Source organism: Ceratotherium simum, chromosome 5 (assembly GCF_057802395.1).
Source record: "Ceratotherium simum simum isolate JZ-2026a chromosome 5, ASM5780239v1, whole genome shotgun sequence".
NCBI classification, from domain to species: Eukaryota; Metazoa; Chordata; class Mammalia; order Perissodactyla; family Rhinocerotidae; genus Ceratotherium; species Ceratotherium simum.
Genome location: NC_141904.1, coordinates 39,059,342 through 39,085,017, shown reverse-complemented (window position 1 = coordinate 39,085,017; position 25,676 = coordinate 39,059,342). Strand labels below are relative to the sequence as shown.

At 35.7% G+C, this 25,676-nt stretch overlaps 1 long non-coding RNA gene across 1 annotated transcript in view; it reads left to right on the top strand.

Annotated features, from left to right (window-relative positions):
- The window catches only part of LOC147917009 (uncharacterized), a 66,271-nt gene extending 41,651 nt beyond the window's left edge, over positions 1 to 24,620 (top strand). Inside the window, exon 4 of the long non-coding RNA XR_015552193.1 lies at positions 22,100 to 24,620. This is a non-coding gene — a long non-coding RNA (uncharacterized LOC147917009). The remainder of the gene's footprint in view (positions 1 to 22,099) is intronic.
- The last annotated feature ends 1,056 nt before the right edge of the window (positions 24,621 to 25,676 follow it).

Here is a 25,676-nt window from a genome sequence, read left to right as displayed (position 1 = left end):
ATTTTTTTTTTGCTTGTTTAAAAAAGAAATTACCCAAGAAACAGGTATCCATGAAATATTTCCTTAAGTACTTTAGACAAATTTTAAAACTTTCTTCCATTGTTATTAATCTCTTTTCAAATCAGTTCTAGTAATTTATAATATCCTAAAAAAAATGGCATTTCATTCCAATTTTCAAATGCATTAGCACAGAAGGTGTACACTGTGTTCTTATATTCAATCTTTCACATGTCTATGATTATATTCTCAAAAGTATTTCAAAATTTTCTTAATTGTTTATTATATTTTTATAAGCTTTGCAAAAGATTTATTTCAATGACTTTTTCACAGAATAAGTATGTATATTTTTCAAATGTATACTTTTCTTAGATTTTCTAAATATTTATTACACATTGTGAATGATTATTAATTTATTATTATTTTTCTCCTTCTCTTGAAGGTTCATCTTATTATTTTTAACATTTTAATTTGGATGCTTAGTTCAATCATTTATTCTTATTTAATAATGAAAGGCAAGTCACTCAACAGAAAAGTGACCAGGATATAAACTGGCAATTACTGAAAGGAGAAGTACAAGTACCCATAAACATGAAGAATTTCTCAGCTGCACAATAAGAAACATGCAAATATTTTAGAATGAGGTATCTGTTTCCCACTATTGGTTTGGTAAAAATTAAAAATAATAATAGTGCTCAATGTTAGTGTAGTTTCAGGGAAAAAATAACTTTCATATGCTGTTGATGGGACCAAACCTTGGCACCAGGTTTCAGAGAGCATTTGTCAATCACTCTCAAATTTCAATATTTCTGGGTCTCTTGGCCAATTTCTACTTCTAAGAATTTATTTCTAATGTTAGAACAACTGTGAAAAATGAATTTCGTTACAGCCTTATTTGAATAAAGAAAAATCACAAATACATGAATACCCATCAATAGGAAAATGGCTTCAGTACTTACATGGTATTCTTGTTGAATATCATTCAACAGTTTAAAGATTAAGTTGGTAGATCTTTTTTTTTTCCTTTAAAAAAGACTCTATTTTTTAGAGCAGTTTTAGGTTCACAGTGGCATTGAGCAGAAAGTGCAGAAAGTTCCTACGTTACCCCTTGTTCCTCCACATGCACAGCCTCCTCCACTATCCAGTTCCTTACCAGAGTGGTACATTTATTACGTTTGAATAATCTACATTGGCACATCATTATCACTCAAAGTCCCTAATTTATGCTAGAGTTTACTCTTGGTATTGTACATTTGATAGGTTTTGTCAACTGTGTAATGATATTTATCCACCATTATAGTATCGTACAGAATAGTTTCACTGCCGTAAAAATTCTCTCTGCTTTGCCTATTCATCCCTCCCTCTACCCACACCACTGGCAACCACTGATAGTCATACTGTCTCTACAATTCTGCCTTTTCCAGAATCTAATATAGTTGGGATCATAGAGTGTGTAGCCTTTTCAGGTTGGTTTCTTTCACTTAGTAATATGCATTTAAGGATCCTCCATGTCTTTTCATGACTTGATAGCTAATTTGTTTGTTAGCACTGAATAATATTCCATTGTGAATGTATCACAATTTATTTATCCATTCACCTACTGAAGGAGTCTTGGTTGCTTCCAGGTTTTAGCAATTATAGATAAAGCTGCTATAAACAATCACATGTAGGTTTTTCTGTGGATATAAGTTTTCAAATCTTTTGAGTAAATACCAAGGGGTGCAATTGCTGGATTCTTTGAGTAAAAGGATATTTAGTTTTGTAAGAAACTGCCAGTCTTTAAAAGAGGCTGTACTATTTTACATTTCCACCAGCAGTGAAAGAAAGTTCCTTGTCAGCATTTGGTGTTGTCAGTTTCTGGATTTGGGCTATTTTAATAGGTGTGTAGTCATTTTTCACTATTGTTTTAACTTGCTTTTCTCTAGTGATGGATAATGTGGAGCATCTTTTCAGATGCTTATTGTTCAGTTGTATATCTTCTTTAGTGAGGTGTTTGTTTAGGTCTTTTGCCCATTTTTTAATTGGGCTGTTCATTTTCTTATTGCTGAGTTTTGGGAGTTCTCTGTATGTTTTGGATAATAGTCCTTTTTTAGATGTGTCTTTGCAAATACTTTCTCCCAGTCTGTGTCTTGTCTTCTCGTTCTCTGACAGTGTCTTTTACAGAGCAGAATTTTTAATTTTAATGATGTCCAGCTTATTTCTTTCATGGATCCTGTCTTTTGGGTTATATCTAAAAAGTCATTGCCATGCCCAAGGTCTTCTAGATTACCTTCTATGTTATCTTCTGGGAGTTTTATCATTTTGTGTTTTACATTTAGATCTGTGATCAATTTTTAGTTAATTTTTGCAAAAAGTGTAAGGTCTGTGTCTAGATTCATTTTTTTGCCTGTGGTTTTCCAGTTGTTCCAGCACCGTTTGTTGAAGAGACTTTGCTCCATTGTATTGCCTTTGTTCCTTTGTCAAAGATCCGTTGACTATATTTATGTGGGTCTATTTCTGGACTCTTTATTCTCTTCCCTTGATCTACTTATCTATTCTTTTGCCGATACTGCACTGGCTTGATTGCTATAGCTTTATAGAGTCTTGAAGGCCGAAAGTGTCAGTCCTCCAACTTTGTTCTTCTTCAATATGGTGTGGCTATTCTGGGTCTTTTGCCTCTCCATGTGAACTTCAGAATCTGTTTTTCAATATCCACAAAATAATTTTCTGGTATTTTTATTGAGATCTATGAAATGCATAGATCGATTTAGGAAGAATCAACATCTTGACAATCTTGTCTTCCTTTCCATGAACATGGAATAGCTCTCCGTTTATTTAATGCTTTGATTTAATTCATCAGAATTTTGTAGTTTTTCTCATATAGATCTTGTACATATTTTATTAGATTTATGCCTAAGTATTTTATTTTGGGAGGAACTAATGGAAAATGTATTGTGTTTTTAATTTCAAATTCCACTTGTTCATTGTTGATATATAAGAAAGTAATTGACTTTTGTGTGTTAACCTTGTATTCTGCTTCCTTCTATCATCATTTATTAGTTGTAGGAGTTTTTTTTCTGGACTCTTTCAGATTTTCTACATAGACAATGTTATCTGCAAACAAAGAGTTTTATTTCTTCCTTCCCAATCTGTATACCTTTTATTTCCTTTTGATTAATTACATTGATTTTTGAAGGTTAAACAAATCTTGCATACCTGGGATAAATCTCACTTGGTTGTGAGGCATAGATATTTTTTATACATTGTTGGATTTGATTTGCTAATATTTTGTTGAGGATTTTTGCATTTATGTTCGTAAGAGATATTGGTCAGTAGTTCTTGTAACATCTTTGTCTGGTTTTAGTATTAGGGTAATGCTGGCCTCATAGAACAAGTTAGGAAGTATTCCCTCTGCTTCTATTTTCTGAAGGAGACTGTAGAGAATTGGTGTAATCTCTTTCTTAAATATTTGATAGAATTCACCAGTGAACCTATCACCTGATGCTTTCTGTTTTGGAAGGTTATTGTTATTAATTCAACTTCTTAATAGATATAGGCCTATTTAGATTGTCTATTTCTTTTGCATGAGTTTTGGTATATTGTGTCTTTCACGGAAGTTTTCTATTTCATCTAAGTTAACAAATACGTGGGCATAGAGTTGTTCATAGTCCTTTATTATCTTTTTAGTGTCTACAGGCTCTGTAGTATGTTCCCTCTTTTATTTCTTATATTATTAATGTTTGTTCTCTCTCTTTTGTTTTTTAGTTAGCCCAGAAAGTGGCTTATTGATTTTGTTGAGCTTCTCAAAGAACCAACTCTTCGTTTTGGTGATTTTCTCCATTTATTTCCTTTTTCCAATGTCTTTGATTTCTGCTCTCATTTTTATTATTTATTTTATTCTACTTAGGATTTAATTTGCTCTTCTTTTCCTAGTTTCCTAAGGTGGAAACTTAGATTATTGATTTTAGATCTCTCTTCTTTTCCAATATATGCATTCAATGCTATAAATTTCCCTCTGAGCAATTCTTTCCCTGCATCCCCCAAATTTTGATATGTTGTATCTTCATTTTCATTTAGTTCAAAATGTTTTTTGTTTTTTTAAATTTTTTGTGAGGAAGACCAGCCCTGAGCTAACATATGATGCCAATCCTCCTCTTTTTTGCTGAGGAAGACTGGCCCTGGGCTAACATCCGTACCCATCTTCCTCTACTTTATATGGGACGCCGCCACAGCATGGCTTAACAAGTGGTGCATCTGTGCGCACCTGGGATCCGAACCGGCGAACCCTGGGCCACCGCAGCAGAGCACACGCATCTAACCGCTTGTGCCATGGGGCCAGCCCCTAGTTCAAAATATTTTTAAATTTCTCTTGATATTTTTTTTCTTTGACTCATGTATTATTTAATGTGTGTAGTTTAATGTCCAAGTATTTTCAGGTTATCCAGCTATCTTTCTGTTATTAATTTCTAGTTTAATTCCATTGTGGCTTGAGAGCAGACATTGCATAATATCTATTCTTTTAAATTGGTTAAGGTATGCTTTACAGCCCAAAATGTGGTCCATCTTGGTGTATGTTCCATGTGATCTTGAGAAGAATATATGTATGCTGTTGTTAGATGATGCTGTCTATAGATGTCAATTATATACGGTTAAATGATGGTGTGGTTATGCCTGCTTGATATGTCCCCTTCCGATAGAGCTATGATGAAGTCTCCAACTATAAGAGTGGATTCACCTATTTCTCTTTGCAGTTTTATCAGTTTTTTCTCAAGTATTTTGATACTCTGTTGTTAGGTGCATGTACACTAAAGATTGTGATGTCTTCTTGCAGTAGTGACACTTTTATCATTACATAATGCCCCTCTTTATTCCTTATAACTTTTCTTGCTCTGAAGTCTACTTCTCTAAAATTAATATAATTACTCCTGGTTTCTTTTTTAGTGTCTGCATGGATTTCTTTCTCCATCCCTTTACTTTTAATCTATATGCATCTTTATATTTGAAGTGGGTTTCTTTTAGACAAGGTATAGTTAGGTCTTGTTTTGATCCACTCTGACAATTTCTGTCTTTCAATTTATGTATTTAGACGATTGGCATTTAAAGGGATTATTGACATAGTTGGATTAATATCTACCATATTTGTTACTGTTTTCTATTTGTTGTCCTTGTTCTTTGTTCCAATTTTTGTCTTCCACTCTTTTTCTCTTTAGTGATTTTAACTGAACATTTTGTATATTTCTGTTTTTCCTCCTTTCTTAGCATATCTCCTTAACTTTTGACGGATACTTTTGTAGGATACAGAATTCTAATCCGATGTTTTTTTTTCTTTCAATATTTTTTATATTTCACTCCACCCTCTTTTTGCTTGCATGGTTTCTGAGGAGAAGAGTAGGTATTTTTTAATGAGAGGAAAAATAAAATAAACCATGGTACAGTCATATAACCTGTTGCAGTTTTAAAAAAAGAAATGTAGATCTGTTTATATTGACATATAAATATTAAAATGGAAAGATATTTAGAGTTAAAAAAGTGAAGACATTTTCAGAAGAATATGTCTATATATGTTTCTACATGATTAAACTGTTAAATACATTAATATGAATATATATTCTATAATATACGTATATGTTCATATATATGTATTCGCGTATATATATTTACATATACCCACACACACATTTTAAATGTCTGGGAGTATATCAATCAACTTGATAACAGTAGTTAATTTTAAATAATTGTTTACAGAAGATGATGGAGTTGGGAAGATATATTTTCACTTTATACTTCATATACTACTGTATTTTGTTTGTTTGTTTAAATATTGTGCATTATTTTGATTATGATGACGTAAAGTAGTTTCCACTTTGAAAACATAAATAAAAAGAGTCCTAAAGTTGGAATTCCTAAATTGACAACTCATTCCCAAAGCTATGGCTGCCATAGAAGACCAATACTCAATAAGCACATCAGGGTAACTCTTAGGTTAATAGCAAGTACACCATGGGCAGCTAGATTCTAGCTTAAAACACAGAACTCTCAGGAAAAAAAAAACCCCACAGTTGACCCTGCTAGGCACAGAGAACAAGCTGAGCATGGGCAGAGTGAGCACATCACAGACATTCACCTCAGTAGAATGGTCTCTTCAGGAGAGAGCACTATGAACTGACCATGCAGTAGAAGGCCATGATGCAGGCTCCATGATATGAACCATGAAAAAAGTATGTGAAAATATGCTTACTAAAGGCTGAAAGTGACATAGTGTGTGATCTATAGGGGATACAGAAAAACTACAGGATTCTGTGGGATTACATTATATCCAGAATTTGACCATTATTAACTAATAGTATTTTCTGATTTTCTCTTAAAATTAATCAAAATAAAAAGAATATCAAACAAGCAACACTAAATGAAAAAAAATCCTAGTATATCTAGTTTAGATTTTCCCCTCCCTTTCCCCACCCCCCACAACCTCACCTCACCCAGGCTTATGGTGATGAGATGCCTAAAATAACCAGAACTTTTGGTGCTACAGCTGTCCCTTATGTCAGGAATAAATAGGTCCAGGCACTGTCAGACTTGTTTTTTACCCTAATGCATTTTCTAGACTTGTGTATAGTTTCTTACTCTAGTATATTTTCCAGTTGAGTAAATTCTTCAAAAAATTTTTGTATTGTGGAAATGGACATGTATGGTGTTTATTTGTGCTGCAAATAAGTATTTTCTTTCAAGTAGGAAAGGGAGTGGGAACCCATTTACTTGTTCAAAAGCAAGTCAATTTCCTTGTTGACTGTCCAACAAGCCAGGGATGAAATTGATCAATTTCAGAAAAGTAATGAAAAGAATTGTCTAGGGATTCTAAAGGGTCTATTTTGGGAGAAAATCAGTATGTAGATATATTTCAAGCTAATGAAATTATGGCCAAACTGAGTAACTATAATATTTTTATATCAACATCATTATCAGGAAGATATTTATTGGGTTTTTTACTATGTATGGTATAGATCTGAGCCAACATTCTTTGTGGTTCCTCACATGCCAAGGTTCTCACGTAAGGCTTTGATCTTCTAGTTATTTCAGCTGACTCTTGTGGCACCGATGGTATTTTTTTTCAGTAAAAGTAAACTGTGAATCTATGTGTGTGGACGTTTGTATTGTGAGGTTGGGTGAACTGCTGGAAAGAGGTAGAGAAGCATTTGTCAACAACTGGGTAGAGAAAACAGATGAAGACTTTTGTTAGGTAGAAATTATGATGCCATATTCAGGTATATGACAAAACCAAATAGCTGGTGAATATGTTGCATGTTGGATCCTAGTAGGAGATACGTTTTCCTAAGTGGTAGTTTGGTGTCATGGAAGAACTTAAAATGTAGTTCAAGGAATGAATTTTATCTTGGAAATATTTATATCGTTGATTGTTTTTAAAGCTGGAGATTAAGATTAGGATAACAGTACATTAAGTTTTATCTAATGCTCACATCAGGACTGATTGGAGCCATAACCTGAGAGAGACACAAAAAACCAGTTACCAGGGCTTGACATAATGCTGGTGTGAGAAGAAAAGAGACTGTAGTTAGGTGCTGGAAAGGATAAAAATAAAGAAGGGAAACTTTGAAGGAATTGTGAATGTGATTCACTAGAACAACAGAGAAATAAAGATAATGTGACCTTGGAATTAGATTTCCTTTGATATGGACATTGGATTCCTAGGACTCAGATAATCTGGTTTCTCTCTCCAGCAGTGACATCCACCAGCTGTGTATTAGAAAGCCAGTTTTTAAACTCTAAGAAGTTTAGATCCTTCAACTGATAAAAAGAATGAGGGACTAGACCAGAGTGTGCCATTTCCAGTACAAGTGACCTCACTCTGTAGCCCCATGACTGAACCAGACATCATTAGTCAATCACAGAGCTTTCCCATTGGGTACAAATGGAGCCTCACTATCCTTACCAATTAGGTTCTTTAGACAATCAGCATCAACTTTGTGAATTTCACATTCACAACAAAATCAATTTCCAATGTAGAATATGGGTGTTTTGCAATGTCTCTTCTTGTTCTAGTGTTTTTATCCTCTGATTCTGCTGTTTGTAGTTTATGCAAACAGAGGAGCAGAAGGTCCTTTGATGGAATCAGGAGAGTTGAAAAAAAGAATGAGGCAGAGGTGGCTGGAGAAGGGGTGTGTGGAGCAAGCTTGTTTCAGTGGGTATTTGTGTTAGAAGGTCACTCTTGAATGCCCTTGGTTACCACAGCTACAATCTGAATCAGGAATAAGAATGCTCAACAGAGTGAGGACTAGGTAAAGAGCAGAGAAGCACAAGTCTGCACTGGGAAACTAGTAGGAAATTAATGTTGCAGAAAGCAGGTATCAAAATAAAAGTTCTTTTCTCTTGTGGAGGATAGGAGGTGAATACTATCTTTCCCACTTAGAAGAGCAGTTGAGGAATCAGTCATCTTATTGTGAAGAGTGAGGGTAACACAAGACCCAAGTGACCAAAAGCAAGGGCAGCTAGATCCAGAATCCTGGACTCTTTCAACAATGATTCACAGAGATAAGGATGTCCCTTGCACCATTTAATGTGTGGTCATGATACTTCTGATCTGAGAGAGTTTCTTATGCATATTTGAATACCTGGCATAGAAAGTGCAGTTGGTGCCCCTCCTACGTGAATTCATTCCCTACCTGCTGAAAGGGCTTTGGCTAATGGACACACACACACACATTCACAATTCTATTTTAATTGCCTGTTTTTCTCAGTGAAGAAAACCCAAGTCAATAAGATTCCAATTTTGTAGCCTGCAAACTAATGTCTATGATATAGTATATAATTATCGCAATAAGCTATTTCCATAGAGGGCTTTACAACCTGTCCTGAGTGTAAAGGAAGGTGATGTACAAGTGGAATTAACTGAAAGTTTCTGATCTTAGGGAGACTTTGGATCTGTGTAAGCAAACCCCATCTCATTTTATCTTTATTAATAAATTCCTTCCCTATTTTCATTTTTTTATGAAGGAAGAACTTTAATAAAGAAGTTTCATTAAATTCTATATTAAATGTTAATTGAATAGACTAATAATCCAGATGTTACAGGTTTATTTAAAATATATCACATCTCCTAATTATAAGTGAAGTAACCATATAACAATGTGACTATTTAAGCTTATTTTCTAGTTATGATGCCAAATGATCTTAACTTTTAAATTGTGATATCTCAATTTATTCCTCTACATGCATGGAAGGCATTTGCCTCTTCTCATATGACTGTATTCTCTAATTAGGTCTTCATTATTTTGTCAAATTCTTATATCTTCTCTATCTTCTCTGGTCTTCCATAATAGAGCTGTTGGTTTTCTCAGTTTTGTTTAGAGACAAATATGTACTTCCCAGGCATTAGCTTTTTCTCTCACTTTTATCCTCTCTCTTTTCTGCTTTCGTACATCCCTACATTCCTAACTAATGACCTCCCATCAGAATCTTCCCTAGTTTCACCAAAACAACTCTTCTACCCCAGGGACTTCATGCAATTGCTTAATTCACTCAGACTCACTTCCTGTTGTTACCCTGCCCCTCTGTTTCTTCATGTTTTTATAGACGGATTATCATCAGAGTCAGAGTCCAAACCTACCAGTCCTTCTTACAGTGAATGCATTCCTTACCCTGACACTCACTGCCTGTATATATTTTTCTACCTCATCTTGGTTAGGAATCCAGAGGATCTAGCTTTCATCCTTACGAGTCTATCAATCCTATTTTCTTTCAATAAACTCCTTTTTCTGATCAAACCCATGCATTTATGTGACATCTTCTTTCATTTGATCCTAAGAATATCATCTAGTTAATCACTCTTCTCTGAGACACTCTCCTCACGTTCACTCGCAGAGATGCCCATGTTGAAAAAATGTGAGCGAATTAGACAACAGAAATACTGAAGTGAAAGGCGCTTGAAGACCTAGGACAGACACAGAAACAGATTAAAAATATGATAAATGTGGTGACAGAGGTGTTCACAGGGCATTCAAGGTAATTGAAAGGAACTTCTCCGTGGCCTACGAGGTTGGAAAAGAATAAGAGTGATGATAATCAGTGGGGAGACTGACAAGTCTATACCTAATGGTGAGGAGTATAAATCAATTCAAGTGTTCTCAAGGGCAATTTGGCAATTTGTATCCACATCCTTTAAGTTGTTCTTACCCTTTGAAAGTCTTCTAGGAAAAAAAATTTGCCCCAAGATTATAATGTGATAGTTGCTCAAAGATACTTGGATTAAGATGATCATTAGTGTAAATCACTTACTTTCTACTCCGAGGGCCACCATACTAGGCTGTATGCTTACATTCTTTTCAAGCCTGGACTATTACTTCCTGGTTCCCGATTTACCCTGCCCACAATGGCCAAACTGATACTTCAGAGACATTAGTTTTAAACTTTATTTCCCTGTTCAAGAACCTGTCATTGCAGCCTGTGGACTAAACATCTATTTCTAACTGTATTTGGCTGTTTGCCACACTCTTCCTGACTCCCTGTATCCAGGTGAAAGTGTCATTACTTTTCAGAATGGACTCTAATTTCTGTTCACCTGTTCTGTTCTTTGGGCCAGCTATCTTCTATTTGCCCTTCCATAACGACTTTCCACCCATTTCCATCCTGCTCTTTGCCATGGGAGGCTGACCTGCATGGCCTAAGCAACAAGGCTGCTATGCCCACTGGCTTTCACTAGGGTTTGACCAATGGAGAGACCTGGTAGGAGATCAGAGAAATGGGGCTTAGTGGGGTTAAGGGTATGTATTCCCTCTCAGTGAGGTTGCTTCAGGCTGATTGCTCTCCTTGAGAGATGTCTCTGCTTTTTGCAAGGCAGCTTGTTCAATATAAAGTTTTTCTTTCTGGATTCTGATAACCTCTCCAATTCCTCATCCCTTCACACCTAGGGTGGTAACAGCCTTGCTGCTACTAGCCTTGTGCTCCTGCACTATTGTGATTTGTCTCGGCTCACATACATCTTTGCAATTAAATCCTCTGCAAATAAGTCCTCCTCAAATTATCCTTATTGTGAGTATGCCTCTGCTTTCTTTGGGATCCTGACTGATACACAGCCCGTCTCAGGAAGTGTTTTTTTGTTTGTTTTTTTTGTTTTAAAGCTCTTTGGTAGATTCTGATATGTAATGGTAATGACCTTATGGGACGTAATGAGAAGTTTGGACTGTATTATAAGAAGGATAAGAAATAAGAAAACTATAAAGGGTTTAAGGAGGAGCAAAATGCTGTGTAAGATTTGTTTTGAAAGTATAACTTTGGTCAGTAGAAACTTGCTTTACAGAGAGACAGAGGGAGGTAGGGAGACTTGTTAGTAGCAGTTACAGTTGTCAAGTTAAATGTTCTCAGATTGGACAGAAGTGGTAAAAAAAAGAAAGGTTTTGATGAGGGATTGTATAGCAGAAATAAGGAGTAAGTAGGTATTCTTGGGAGAATAATGGCTCCCCAAAGATGTCTGCATCCTAATCTCTGGAACTTGTGAGTGTGTCAGCTTACATAGCAAGAGGAAATTGAGGTTGCAGATGGAATTAAGGTTGCTAATCAAATGTCCTTAAAATAAGGAGATTATCTTGATTTAGTAGGGTGGGCTTAATGTAATCAGAGGGTCTTTTAAATGTAGAGAAGGAAGACAGAAGAGTCAGAGTTAGAGAGAGATTTGAAGATGCTACACAGCTGGTTTTGAAGATGGAGGAAAGGAACAGGAGCCCAGGAATGTAGGCAGCCTCAAGGAGCTGGAAAAGGAAAGGAAACAGATTCTCCCTTAGAGCCTCCAGAGGGAATGCACCCCTGCCAATTCTTTGATTTTAGCCCAGTGAGACCCATTTCAGATTTCTGACCTTCAGAACTGTAGGATAATAAATTTGCGTTCTGTTAAGCCACCAGGTTTGTGATAATTTGCTACAACAGCAATTGAAAATTAACACACTAGGTTTCTCCCTTGTACGATAAATGGGTAGTGGCATTATTTATTGGCATAAAGAACATCGAAAGAGGACTAGGTTCAGGTGCAAGATGAAAAATTAAGTTTGGATATACATATAGATGTCTTTGGAGGTATCAAGTAGGCACTGAAATATATGAAAATAAGGCATAAATCTTAGAGGTATACGTTTGGAAATAATATTAGCTTTCATTAGTTGGACCCTTATTAGATTCCAGGCACTATTACAAGCACTTTATACATAAATAAACAGGAATAGCAGTAGTAACTATTTAAAGTTGTTTAGAGGATTAAATATATATATTCCACTATCTATAGGATAAGAGGCCTCTGCTTCCTCATCTGTTAAATGGAGATAGCAGTAGCAACATTACAACGTTGTTTAGAGGAGATATATGTTTCCTTTCACACATCCTTTCATCCCTTCACAAGACGATCTATGCCAACGCTTGTAACCACTACATAGATGAGACCTTTGTGTGTATAGGTGTAATTGAAGGGGGTAAGGATGAAACGGAGCTCTCAAGAGATTTTAGAAGGAGAGTCCAGGACTGTGCCTTGAGGAACTACAGGAGCTAATGACAAATAAGGGAAGGATGTGTCTGCAGAGGGGGCTGAGAAGAAATAGTCAAAGGGGTGAGGAGGGTATCCAGAGCAGAGTGTTGTCCCAGGAGCTGAGGGAAGCAGAGCTTTATGAAGGTAGGATGACCAGCAGTATCAAAGGCTGCGGAGATATCAACAAGGATGAAGATTAAAAATGGGCACCCGATTTCAGTTTGACCTCTAGGTACAAGAGACTCCCCGATTCTTCACATATTTTATATTAATAAAATATTTTATTTATATTTTATATTAGTAAAATATTTTATATTAGTAAAATGTTTTGTGTTAGTAAAATATTTTTTTTAACTTTCTATTATGAAAAATTTCAGAGACACATAAGTGGAGAGAATAGTATAATGAACTTGCATGTATTCATCCCCTAGATGTGACATTAACATTTTGACATTTTTTTGCTTCATCTCTTTTTTCTGAAGTATTTACTAAAATTATGACATCATGTCATGTTCATCCCTTGTGATTTCAGTGTGTGTTTATAACATATAAGAACACTTCTTTATGCAACTGCAATATCATTGTCAAACCCAAGAAAATGAACAATTCCTTATTAAAATCTAATACCAAGTCTACATTCAAATTTTCCCTGTTGTCTCAAAAACGTCCTTTTTCAATTGCCTTATTTAAATATAAACAAACTTTTAATCTTTGCAAATATTAAAATATTTGCATATGAATAATGACCAATTGTTTTATTCGCATTTAGTTACTAATAAAATTTAGTATATTTTCTCATCATCATTTGCCATTTGTATTTCTTTTTCAGTGTACTGAATTTTCGTATTCTTTGATTTCTTTTCTATAGAGTGCCTCTGTTTCTTAATATTGTTAAAAGTTCTTTGTCTGAAATATATTTTACCTGTAATTATGTAAATATAAAATATGTGTAAATTATATCTTTAGTTTGTCATCTGTGTTTTTATAAAATCTATCTTATTATAAACATTTTAATATTTACTGCAAATTTAATTTTTTTTCTAGAGTTCATGTTATAATTAGAAAAGCCTTCCCATCCCAAGTAAGATACAAATAAATCACTCATGCTTTTTCTGAGTTCTTTTAAATACATTATTATATTTAAAATTTTAATTGAACAGATATTTTAGTGTAAAAAGAGAGAAAGATTTAGCATTTTCTTTTCCAAACATAGAGAGTCACATCACTTGTTTGAAATACTATCCTTATCATATATTTATTCTAGTATTTATTTGAGGCTATACCTGAAATCTTTATTTCATTGATTTTTTATATCTCTTTGAATACCACTACGAAATAATTAAGTTTTATATAGTCTGTTATCTAGTAGTCCTCTTCCTCACTTGCACATTTATTATTTTGTTGAATTTTGGCAGTAATTCTCATTTTTATATCAATTTAACTGTGTTATTTTCCAAGTCTGTTTCCTCTCTTTGCCTGCCCCCATTCTTTCTTCTCTCTCCCTCCCTCCTTCTCCCAGCCCCTCTCTGTCTTACACACACACACATACACACCCCAATTTGTATATACACTAATAAATGAATTAACTTCTCATAGACTCATTTGAAATGAAAATATAAAGATCCTGGCAGGGAGTATAGTTGTCTTTGTAATACTGAGTTTTCTTACACACGACTGGTCAGTTAAGTGTTCTGCTTTATTCAAACCTTCTTTGATGTTGTTAAGTAGAGTCTTAAGTACTTCTTCATACAGCATTTTACTTGCTAACTTCATTCTGTGGCATGCCATCTTTTATGTCACTAATGTGAAAGGAATATCATCTCTCATTATATTTTCTAACTTGTTATTCTTTGTATAAATGAAACATATTGATTTTTGTAACCAGCCACTTTACTGGATTCCTATTTTTTTCTTGCATTTTTTTCTCATGTATTTTCCAGGCATTCATTCATAACATCTTCAAATAATAATTTTGTCTCTTCTAGTCCAATATTTTCATACTCTTAACTGATTGCTTTGGCTAGTATAGCCACAATACTGTTAAATCATAGCGATGTTCCTGGGCATTTTTTTAATGTTTCCAGGCATTGTCTCTGGGTGTGTGTGCTTGTGTGTGTGTGTATGAATGGCAGAGGGAGGGAGAGAGAGGTCATATCAAAATTACACATCTATTTCTAATCCATTAAGGACTTGTAATCAGAATTGGCTATTGAATATTTTTTCTAAAGCCTTTTAATAGCCTTTGAAGTTAATTTAATTGATTTCTCTTTCTAAAAAATACACCCAGATTTTACAACTTTGCATATGATTTTACAATATATTGTCTCCTTCTCAAGATACGACTATTTACCTTTTCTTTTCTTTACTTATTTGTGATTGGTTTCCCTTTTTAAATCTATTTCAAAAAGCTAGGGGCCACCTCGTGGCGTAGTGATTAAGTTCACTGCCCTCTGCTTCGGCAGCCTGGGTTCATGGGTTTGGTTCATGGGCACGGACATACACCCCTGGTCAGCCATGCTGTGGTAGTGACCCACATACAAAATAGAGGAAGACTGGCACAGATGTTAACTCAGGACTAATCTTCCTTAAGCTGAAAAAGAGGAAGCTTGGCAACAGATGTTAGCTCAGGGCGAATCTTCCTCAGCAGAAAACAAACAAAAACCTGGATGTTATTAGATTAAAAAAAAATCATTAGTACCTAAATTTGTATATCAAGGCTACTTTTTATTACCTTACTATTTCCTAATTCAGTAATTTGCAAGTGTTTCTTTTATTACAAATTTCCTTCTGTTTTCCTTATTACATTGTTCTTTTTCTTAATGATTTTGAAAAAAGTCATTCATTTTCCTATTTCTTGTTTAATAATGCAAGTGTTTAAGACTCTGCAGTGTCTTTTCATGCAATTTAAGCACTTGGTTTTATATTCAGAGACCATATTATTGGTATTTTTGCAGTGTACAGTTGGGATTTTGATTTTCTCTGCAATTCAGATATTATTCGAGAGAGAGTTTTAAAATATTTCAAAGTAGATGAGTTTAAATTTTTTTCTAATTATGCTATTACTTACCAATGTCATTACATTGTGGTCTATAATATTTCTACTTAGAAAATAACAAAACACATGAGTATCTTTACCCAGATCTATTTGTTCGAATATACTTTGGGTGGCCTCTTCCTTGACTAATTTCACACCTTGCCTAGGCCCTGTTTATACCATCTTCTTTGAGTCTTATTTGAAGGCTACTTTTCTATCTACTTCTTTGTTGCCAAGAGCAGCAGAGCCCCTTGGCAACAAAGGGGGAAAAGAAAAAAGAAGATAAGCAATGCTTTAGGATTTTGAATATGGAACAATCAATCATCATTGGAAGAAAGATTTTCAAAAGGCATTTTCCATGTGTTTTTATTAATGATTAGTTTAGGGAGATCCCTCTTTGCGCTCACTCCTGCATTTCTCCCAGCCAGGGCAAAATAAATGGCAAATTAAAGAATTTTTCCTTTCTCCTCTGAGTCATTAATTATTCACAGTGGCAGGTATGCTTTTTGTTTGTGTTTTCTTAAAGGACTTTCAGGTTCTTTACATCTGAGCCACAAATGCAATTCCCTCCATTCACATTCCTCCTTATGGGGCTCTCAGTGAGGTATTTCTGCTTTACTTTGTCTTCAAGGATTTGAACTTCTTCCCTTACTGGTACTTCAGTAACAATTGAATCATATGTGGTTTTATAATATTGGCGCATTTTAAACTTATATTGGTATATTTTATTAGGTTTTAGAGGAAGGAAGTATAAATCTGCTTTTGTGTCATTATTTCCTCCCACATTGAGTTCTCTCTTTTTTGTTATCTTGTTCTTGGTCATTAAGCAATGACAAAGACTAATCAGGCAAGCTATAATTTTCATCATGGAAATTAAAGACCCTGTGGTCCCTGAGCCCATCTAAAAGGCTCCTGTATATCACAGGAAGCCCTTTATCACAGTGCAGAGAGTATAGCACCATCTTTTTTAATTATTTCTCTCCTCTATCATAACAGAGTAACTATCCACATTATATGACAGCAGCTGGAGAGAAGAGTATGGTAAGGACATGATAAATTAATTCAATAATAAAGAGTTATTGAATCCCTACTATGGGATGTGACTTGGAAATGATGAGCAAAAGAGACATAGCCCTGATGCAGCTTACAGTCTAATGAAACAGATGGACATTAACCATATAGTCACAGAAACTATAGAAATTACAATTATGTTAATTGCTGGTGAAGGAGGTACATATTGCTTTGAAATGCTATAATGTTGAGATTAAATCTTATCTGTAAAATCAGAGAAGGCTATTTTGAGCAAGTAAAAATTGAGTTGAGATCTAAAGGAATAGATTTGAGTTAACTAATGAGAGAGAGAGAGTTTGTGTATTAAAGGATAGTGTTTTTAATAATTCAGGTAAAGAGAAGAGTAAGTGCAAATGTGTTGTGGTGAAGAGAACACATTGCATTGAGAAACAGGGAAGAGTGCCAGAGTAGCAAGAATGAAAGAGCTGGGTGAGGGTGGAGGATATGGTATAAGTTGAAGCTGAAGAGGTAGGTATGAGCCAAGCAGTACAAGACCCTACAGAACATTTTTAAAAAATTGGACTTTATCCTGAAGCAATTGAAAATGATAAAACTGTTATAAGAAAGAAATGGAAAGGAGAGAGTTTTTTTGAAAATATAACTTCAGCTTTTGGGTACATAAAGGATTTGAAGAATGGAGGATACATCACCATCCTCCGTAGTAAATGACTCTTTGCCTTGTTAACACCCATCTGATCTCAAGATCTGGCTCTTCTGATCTTCAGCATCTACCTCTCTGAACTGATGACTTGAGGCTTGCCTAGTACGTTGATGCTTCAATCCTTTCTCCAATCGATATAGCAATCCTTCATATCAACTAGGGACAAGGTAAAAAACATTCCAAGACAAAATGTTTTGAGACTATCCCAGGGTGCCTCTGTTTAATAGACAGCAGATCAGAGAGCAGTAAAATTGCTTCACGTAGGTTATTAAGGAGCGGAAACAATGCCTAAGATTCCAGACTTCAGATTCTTATGTAGGGCACCTAGGCTTTCCCTCTACTTTTGACTGAAGCCATCCAAACAATTATGAGATGTAACTTAAGACAATTTGGAGTCTATAAACCAATTTCCCAGAAACAATTTGGTTTGGAGTAAAAGAATAAAGATCATTTAGTTAAATTAACATTAACAAAATGCCAAAGCATTCGGTCCTTTAATACCAATAAGTCTAAGACAGTTAAGATAGAAAAAAAAAACAACTCAAACCTAAGTTAATGATGAAAAGATATAGATTTTTAAAGCAGATCTTATTGATTCCAAAGCTAAGCACCTCTGCATTGGTATAGCTTGGGTTACTGTATTTAACTATGGATAGTGATGTCATCCTTCTTTAACACAGAGACTCAATAAGTTATAACATTACGTGCTCCAAAATCTAAAGTACATTAGTTTTTATATAGTAAGAGCTTAGGTGATCTTTTGTGAGTGAATGTAGTTATTTCTGACTATTTTGGCTTGACTTTTCAAGAAGTAGTCTAAATTAATGAGCCCTGGTTGTTTGAAAGAAATTAGCCTTTCCAAGAGATAATGGAATAGACATAAATGATCACTTCCCCTGAAAAATTCATTCTGCAGATGTGTAATAAGGAAATCCCAGACCAATGCACTAGAGGAAAATTTTATTGTCAGTCTAGTAGGCCCCAACTTGAGTTTGCTCCATTCAATGAAATGTGTAAATTAAATCTTTCAATACTATTTTGTATTTGTTAAAGCTCCAGACAATTTGGAATATATCTCCAGAGCCTTGTTTCTCTTACTCAGTTGGCTTGTTTTCTATGAAAATATCATTGTCTCTTTAAATTACTTAATTATTAGAAAACATCATTCACTCAAAAGTTCCTAGTGAAATTACCTTGTTAAAATGATATGCAGGTCATGACATATGCTGTGATGTAGACAGCTAGCCATGGTCAGTACTCACCTTGGATGCTAGCTACCCACAATTAAGAGGAATGCATAGCATCAGCTCTATAGCAAGACAAACCTAAGAGAAGAAAGAAGAGAAGAGAAAGAGCAAAGAAAGGAAGAAAGAAAAGTTAAGAAAAGGAAAATAACTTTTATTACCATCTCTTTATAACTATAAAATACATTAAAAATGTATATATACACATTTGTGGTGGACATACTCAAAGGTAGATTCCCACCTCCTTGTATTCATGCCCTACGAAATTCCTGCCCCTTGACTGTGGATGGGACTTGTGATTTGCTTCTAATCAATAGAATATGACAAAGGTGATGGGATATCACTATCATGATAGTGTTACATAAGATTTTAACCCATTTTGCTAGGAGACTTTCTCTCTTGAAGGCTTTGAGAAGCAAGTGGTTATGTTGAGAAGCCCCATATGGCAAGAAACGGATGATGGCCTCCAGCTGATAGCCAGCAAGAGGTGGAGGTTCTCAGTACAACAGCCCACAATGGACTATACTGCCAACAATCATATGACCTTGGAAGTGGAACTTTCCCCAACTGAGCTTCAGATGAGACTGCAGCCCCAACCAACATCTTGACTGCAGCCTTGTGAGATCCTGAAGCAGAGAAGTGTTAAGCTGTTCCAGGACTCTTGACTCAATAAACTGTGAGAATAATAAATGTGTGTTATGTACAGCCACTAAGTTTGCGGTAACATTGTTATATAGAAATATATAATTAATATAACACTCAATATAATTTTATAGATTTATATTTTTAAATATAAAATATAATTATTTTGTGTTAGACAACATAGTGGATTGTTTAATTTCCACAGTATTTTATCTGGAAGATGAGCAAAAGTATATAACTCAAAAGAAAGAGGTTAGTGTCATTTAACACATATGTTTGAGTGTTTTTCTAATATTACACTTTTCTTGTATTTTTGAGATAAGCCATACTTGGTCATGCAACACTTAAAAGATTACATATATTTGGTGCAATGTTGAATTTGATTTTCTAATATAGTGTTTAAAAATTTTACAGTTATGTACAAAAGTGAAACTGACTTGAATTACAAAATCCAGAGAACTATTTAAGAAAAAGGAAAAACACAGGTGCAGTCTGTCACTTTTGATTTGTTTGAGAATATCTTATTTAGTACTCACTCTTGAATAATAATGTTTCTGGACTTAAAGTTTCAGGTTGATGATTGTTTTTCCTCATACTTTTAGAGATATTATTCAATTCTTTTAACCTTTATTTTTGCTTTTGAGAAATCTGTATTATTCCTATAATCTAATATTTACCTCCTGCTTTTAAACTTTTCTTTTTCTTTAGTGTTCTACACTTTTCTTATTAGGATTGAATTCCTTTTTGTTTACTATACTTGGGATCCATTATGTTTTGTAAATCTAAGAACTCATGCTTTTCATCAATTCTAGAATTACATATCTTTTTCTCTTTGAATACTCTTTTGTTCTGATTCTCTGCATTGTCTTAACATGAAAGAGTCATTAGTTGTATGTCAGATTTTATTATTATGTCCTCTTCTTCACTTGTCTTAAATTATTTCATATTTTTATTTTTAAAATTTTTCTGTTTCTTTCTGGCTACTTACCTTAAATCTATATTTCACTTCACCAAGATTTTATACTTTTATAAGTTGCATAAATCATATCCAAATGTTATATATATGCATATATATACATACATATTTAAAGAATTTTATTTTGTTCTTTTTTCTCTCTTCCTGATAGCGTTTTATTTACTTCTTACATTTGTTCACTTTTTAGCTTTAGTCTTTTTTAATTATATTTTAACAGATTGTTTAATAAACAGAATCACATGATTAATATTGTTATAGTATGTGTATATCTTCATTCTCATTCATTTATCTTGTAGTTGTAATTTGGAACTTGAACCCATGTTTACAAGGGCTTTGTCCATGAGAATCCTATAGATCTGGGTTACGGATATGTGGTGACCTCTACCAAGTGTTCCAGGAGTATGGCTGTGTTTATGTTAGCTTCTTTGTTAAGAGTTTCCAGACCACGCAGGCTGTTTAAATTGGAATCTCAAATCCAGGCAAGGTGACCACTATATTTTTAAGTTGTAAGTAGATTTTGTTTTTGTTTTTTGTCTGCAAAGAGCCCACTTAGATTCTAATGATCTTCTTTGTTATTTCCCTGTTGCAGCTGACAGATGTTTTTGCTAGTCTGCACTTTCATGGCACATGGATCATTTTGATGTATCCTGCTTCAAGAGGCGAGACAGTCTCAATTCCAGGGGCCACACTTTGAAGGGGCAGAATTTTTCATGTCCTTTTCCTAATCATGGAAAGTGGTTTCCTCTTATCCCCTAACTGCAGGGAAGCTGCAGAAGTAGATTATCAAATTACTTTTCTGTTTTCAGTTTTCTTTATTCCTCCCTAGTCCTTGGCAATTTTCTTTGAAGACTTATTGAGGTCATTTGTGAATTTAAAGTTCTGCTTGTTATATTTTACTTAACATTTCTAGTTATTTATATAGAAAACTTTTTCAGAGTATATAGTTTTCCAGAAAGCCTTTTCAAGGTGCAGGTGCCAGTTTACTCCTGTCTGAAAGAGATACTGCCCTGACATTATTAGAGATTTGCATAGGATCTAATACAATCCTTTCTTCATAACAATCTCTTATAAAGTACAATACTTTCCCATTTATAAGACGCTGGGCTGTCAATCAACAAACTGTGACTAATCAGTTACCAGCACAGAGACAGATAATAAACCTACACTGATAAAAAGACGTCCAAGTACATACTATGATTTCATTTCTATGCAGTTTAAGAACATACAAAACTAATTAATGGTTATAGAAGTCAGAATGGTGGTTACCTCTGGGGTCATTGACTGGGAAGTGGTTCCAGGGAAACTTCTGGAATGTTGCAAGTTTTACATACTGATCAAGGTGATGTTTACACAGATGTTTATTTATGCAAAAATTCGTCAAGCTATACACTTAAGATTATTATACTTTATGTTACATATGTGGTAGCTTATTTAAAAAAAAAGATGTTCAATATGTCTTAGATACTCAGAAATTTCAGAGCCATTAGATTGACCCTAACGCAGCTAGTTTTTACTTTATTTTAATTTTAAAATGTTAATTATTTTCTCAAAATCTAAGTCCCAGCATCATGAGAAATAATGACCTCTTCTAGAAGTGGAGTTTGGAATCAAGATTCTACATAAACTGGCCTTCTTCTTATTCAGGCCATGACAGACATTACTAATCTGTCTCAGTTTCTTTTCTCCTGTTTCTGTGCAAAGCCCTATCCTTCTGAACATGGCCAATCTGGCAGCCTTTACCAATCAATTAGTTTTGGAAAGTGAGAATAGCTCTATTTGGGATGCCTGGACTGGATAACCTCTAAGGGCAGAGCAGTCTCATATTTTGTGTCTATGAGTGATTTATTTTCCTCATCTATCAGTGACCTAAACAGCTAAGCTTCAAGAGAAAGTGAATATTCATTGTTGGCTTTTCTTTTTTCAAGGCCTTACTGTTCATATATCTGTGGTAATTTGTTGTCTGTCCTCACAGGAATTTGTTCTTAAAATTCAGCATGCTACTGGTTTCCCTTCAAATTCAGTCATTTCCAGGATGTTGATTATATCAACTTGTAAGTTCCAGTAAACTACGGAAAATTAAAGGAAAAAAACTAACAAACAAAACCATTGGCTTGAAAATAGAATCAAGATGGCACCGTAGGCAGACTCTGAACTCACCTCCTCCTGCGGACAAAGCCAATTGACAACTACTCTTGGAAAAATTACCCCTGAGGCAGAACTGAAAACTGAATAAGAGGAACTCCTGCAACAATGGACAATCCTAATTGAGGTGGAAGAGGCAGAAACTGCCTTCTGGAGAGAAAAAACACTGCCTTCACGAGCCGCCAGCTTCACGGACGCCAGGGAGCAGCCCATAGGTACGCAGCCTCCCTGGAGGAGCGGGGCCCTGAGCCAGGGAGCGCCCCCACTGTGGGCATTTTGTGGACCCAGCACAACTGAGACGAGTGGCATAATATCTGACTTTGCCTGCTACTAAACATTGGGGAGTACCCCCAGAAAAGCTGGTTCACAAAGAAATTAAAGCCAGATCTTAAAGGGCACAGGCACAAACTCACCCATTTCAGAAAGCAACCTAAAATCACAAGAAAGAAAGGTGCACAGTGCTTTGATGAAAAGAGACTCACCTAATAGGCCCTGAGTGCATCTCGGTGAGAAGTGAGAATTCTCCAGGGACTGGGACATTGGCGGCGGCCATTGTTGTGGCCTGGAGTGGGCGTGCTGACACAGATGCCATTGGAGTTCTCCCTGGGGCCTGCTAGCCCAGGTCTGCCCCACCCACTAGAGCACCAATTTAATCCAGCTCAACCAGGGCAGGCAGCCCACCCTAGAGACTGGCCCCACCCAACAAAAAGCCCCCAGGCAACTTGTGGGCTTTCATAGATTGGTGACTGGATTCTGTGCAGCTTGGCAACTGAGCCGACCTCAGTGGGGCAGGGTGTGCACAAGGAGCAGGAGGAGAGTGTGGGGCGGTGGTGGAGTGCGTAGAGCTCCCACCGTGGAGAGACTGGGTTCGCTTCGGGAGGTCAGGGCACACGGGGCAGGACTGTGTTGACCGTGTGTGTGGACCTGTGGGTGGCAGGGCTTGTCAGCTGCAGAAGACTTGTGGTTTTCAAAGACCCACATAGGGGGTTTGCCCCACCTTCCAAAGCCTGAAACAATTGGGTGCTCCTGTGCCTGAGGCCAGCCCCACCCAGCTGCAATTCTCAGACAGCTGACAAGAGACCTAAAGGCTGGAGGCTTATAGCAATTGTAAGACTCTGAGCCTAACAACCTGCCACGCTGGGGGCCTACTCACTTAAAAGAAATACTGCAACACAAATGTTGTATCAGAACTTCCAGCCAACTGTGCTGGGGCTCCCCACACCTGATAAAGAGACTGAAGGGCCCACAAAAACTACAAGCAGCTGAGCGTTACAACAGCTGGCCAGGAGCATAACTCGGCCTCCCTGGGCACCTACAGGGAGAGCAAACAGGCCACAACAGAAGGACACACGTAGCCCACATAGGGTTCACCCCTGGAACATTGAGAAAGGAGGGAAGCACACTGCAGGCCTCCTAAGGCATCACTTACATAAGGTCACCTATCCAAGAGCAGGAGACGTAGCTGACCTACCTAATACGTAGACACAAGCACAGGGAAAGAGGCAAAATGAGGAGGCAAAGGAATACGTTCCAAGTAAAGGAACAGAACATAACCCCAGAAAAGGAACTAAGTGAAACAGAAATGAGCAACCTACCTGACAGAGAGTTCAAAGAAAGAGTGTTAAGGATGCTTATGGATCTGGGGAGAAGAATAGATGAACTCAGTGAGAATGTCAACAAAGAAATGGAAGATATAAAAAAGAACCAATCAGAAATGAAGAATACAATACTGGAAATGAAAAATTCATTAGAGGGAATCAAAAGCAGAGTAGAGGATACAGAAGAATGGGTCTGTGAGCTGGAAGAAAGACTAAAAGAAATTACCCAAGCTGAACAGGTAACAGAGAAAAGAATTAAAAAGAGTGAGAACAGTCTAAGGGACCTCTGGGACAACATCAAGCGCACTAACATCCGTGTTATAGGTGTCCCGGAAGGAGAAGAGCGAGACAGAGGGGCAGAGAATCTATTTCAAGAAATAATAGATGAAAACTTCCCTAACCTAAGGAAGGAAACAGGCATCTAGGTACAGGAATCACAGAGAGCCCCAAACAAGATAAACCCAAAGAGGCCCACACCAAGACACATCATAATCAAAATATCCAGAATTAAAGATAAAGAGAGAATCCTAAAAGCCGCAAGAGAAAGACAAGTTACATACAAAGGAAACCCCATAAGGCAATCAGCAGACTTCTCAGCAGAAACCTTACAGGCTAGAAAAGAGTGGTACGATATATTTAAAGTGCTAAAAGGAAAAAACTTCGCCAAGAATACTCTACCCAGCAAGGTTATCATTCAAAATGGAAGGAGAGATCAAAAATTTCCCAGACAAGCAAAAATTAAAGGAGTTTGTCACCAAGAAACCAGTGCTACAAGAAATGTTAAAGGGACTGATTTAAGGGGAAAAGAGAAGACCACAAATGGGAAAAATTACCTATTTCCATCACAAGAGGGTAACGGATACAAATGCACAAAAAAGATGTTAGATATGGTATCTAACATATCATATCTAGAGGGAGGAGGGGAGTTAAAGAGTAGAGCTTTCAGACAGAGGTCAAACTAAAGAGACCATCAATTCTGTATAGAAGAAGAAAGGAACAGAGAAGGACTACTAAAACACTGAGAAAAAAAAAAGTTAAAAAATGGCAGTAAGTACATATATATCAATCGCTACTTTAAACGTCAATGGACTAAATGCTCCAATTAAAAGGCATAGGGTGGCTGATTGGATAAAAAACAAGACCCATATATATGCTGCATACAAGAGACACACTTCAGACCTAAAGACACTCACAAACTGAAAGTGAAGGGATGGAAAAAGATACTCCATGCAAATTGCAATGAAAAGAAAGCTGGGGTAGCAGTACTCATATCAGACAAAATAGACTTTAAAACAAAAACTGTAAAAAGAGACAAAGAAGGGCATTACATAATGATCAAAGGAACAATGCAACAAGAGGATATAACACTTGTAAATATCTATGCACCCAATATAGGTACAGCTAAATATATAAAGCAATTATTAACAGACATAAAAACAGAAATAGACAGTAACACAATAATAGTAGGGTACTTTAACTCTCCACTTACACCAATGGATAGATCATCCAAACAGAAGATCGATAAGGAAAGATTGGCCTTAAATGACACACTGGAACATATGGACTGCTAGATTTATACAGAGCATTCCATCCAAAAACCAAAGAATACACATTCTTTTCAAATGCACATGGAATATTCTCCAGGATTGATCACATATTAGGCCACAAAACAAGTCTCCATAAATTTAAGAAGATTGAAATAATACCAAGCATCTTTTCTGACCACAACGGTATGAAACTAGAAATCAACTATAGGAAGAAAATCAGAAAAGCCATAAATATGTGGAGATTAAACAAAATGCTACTGAA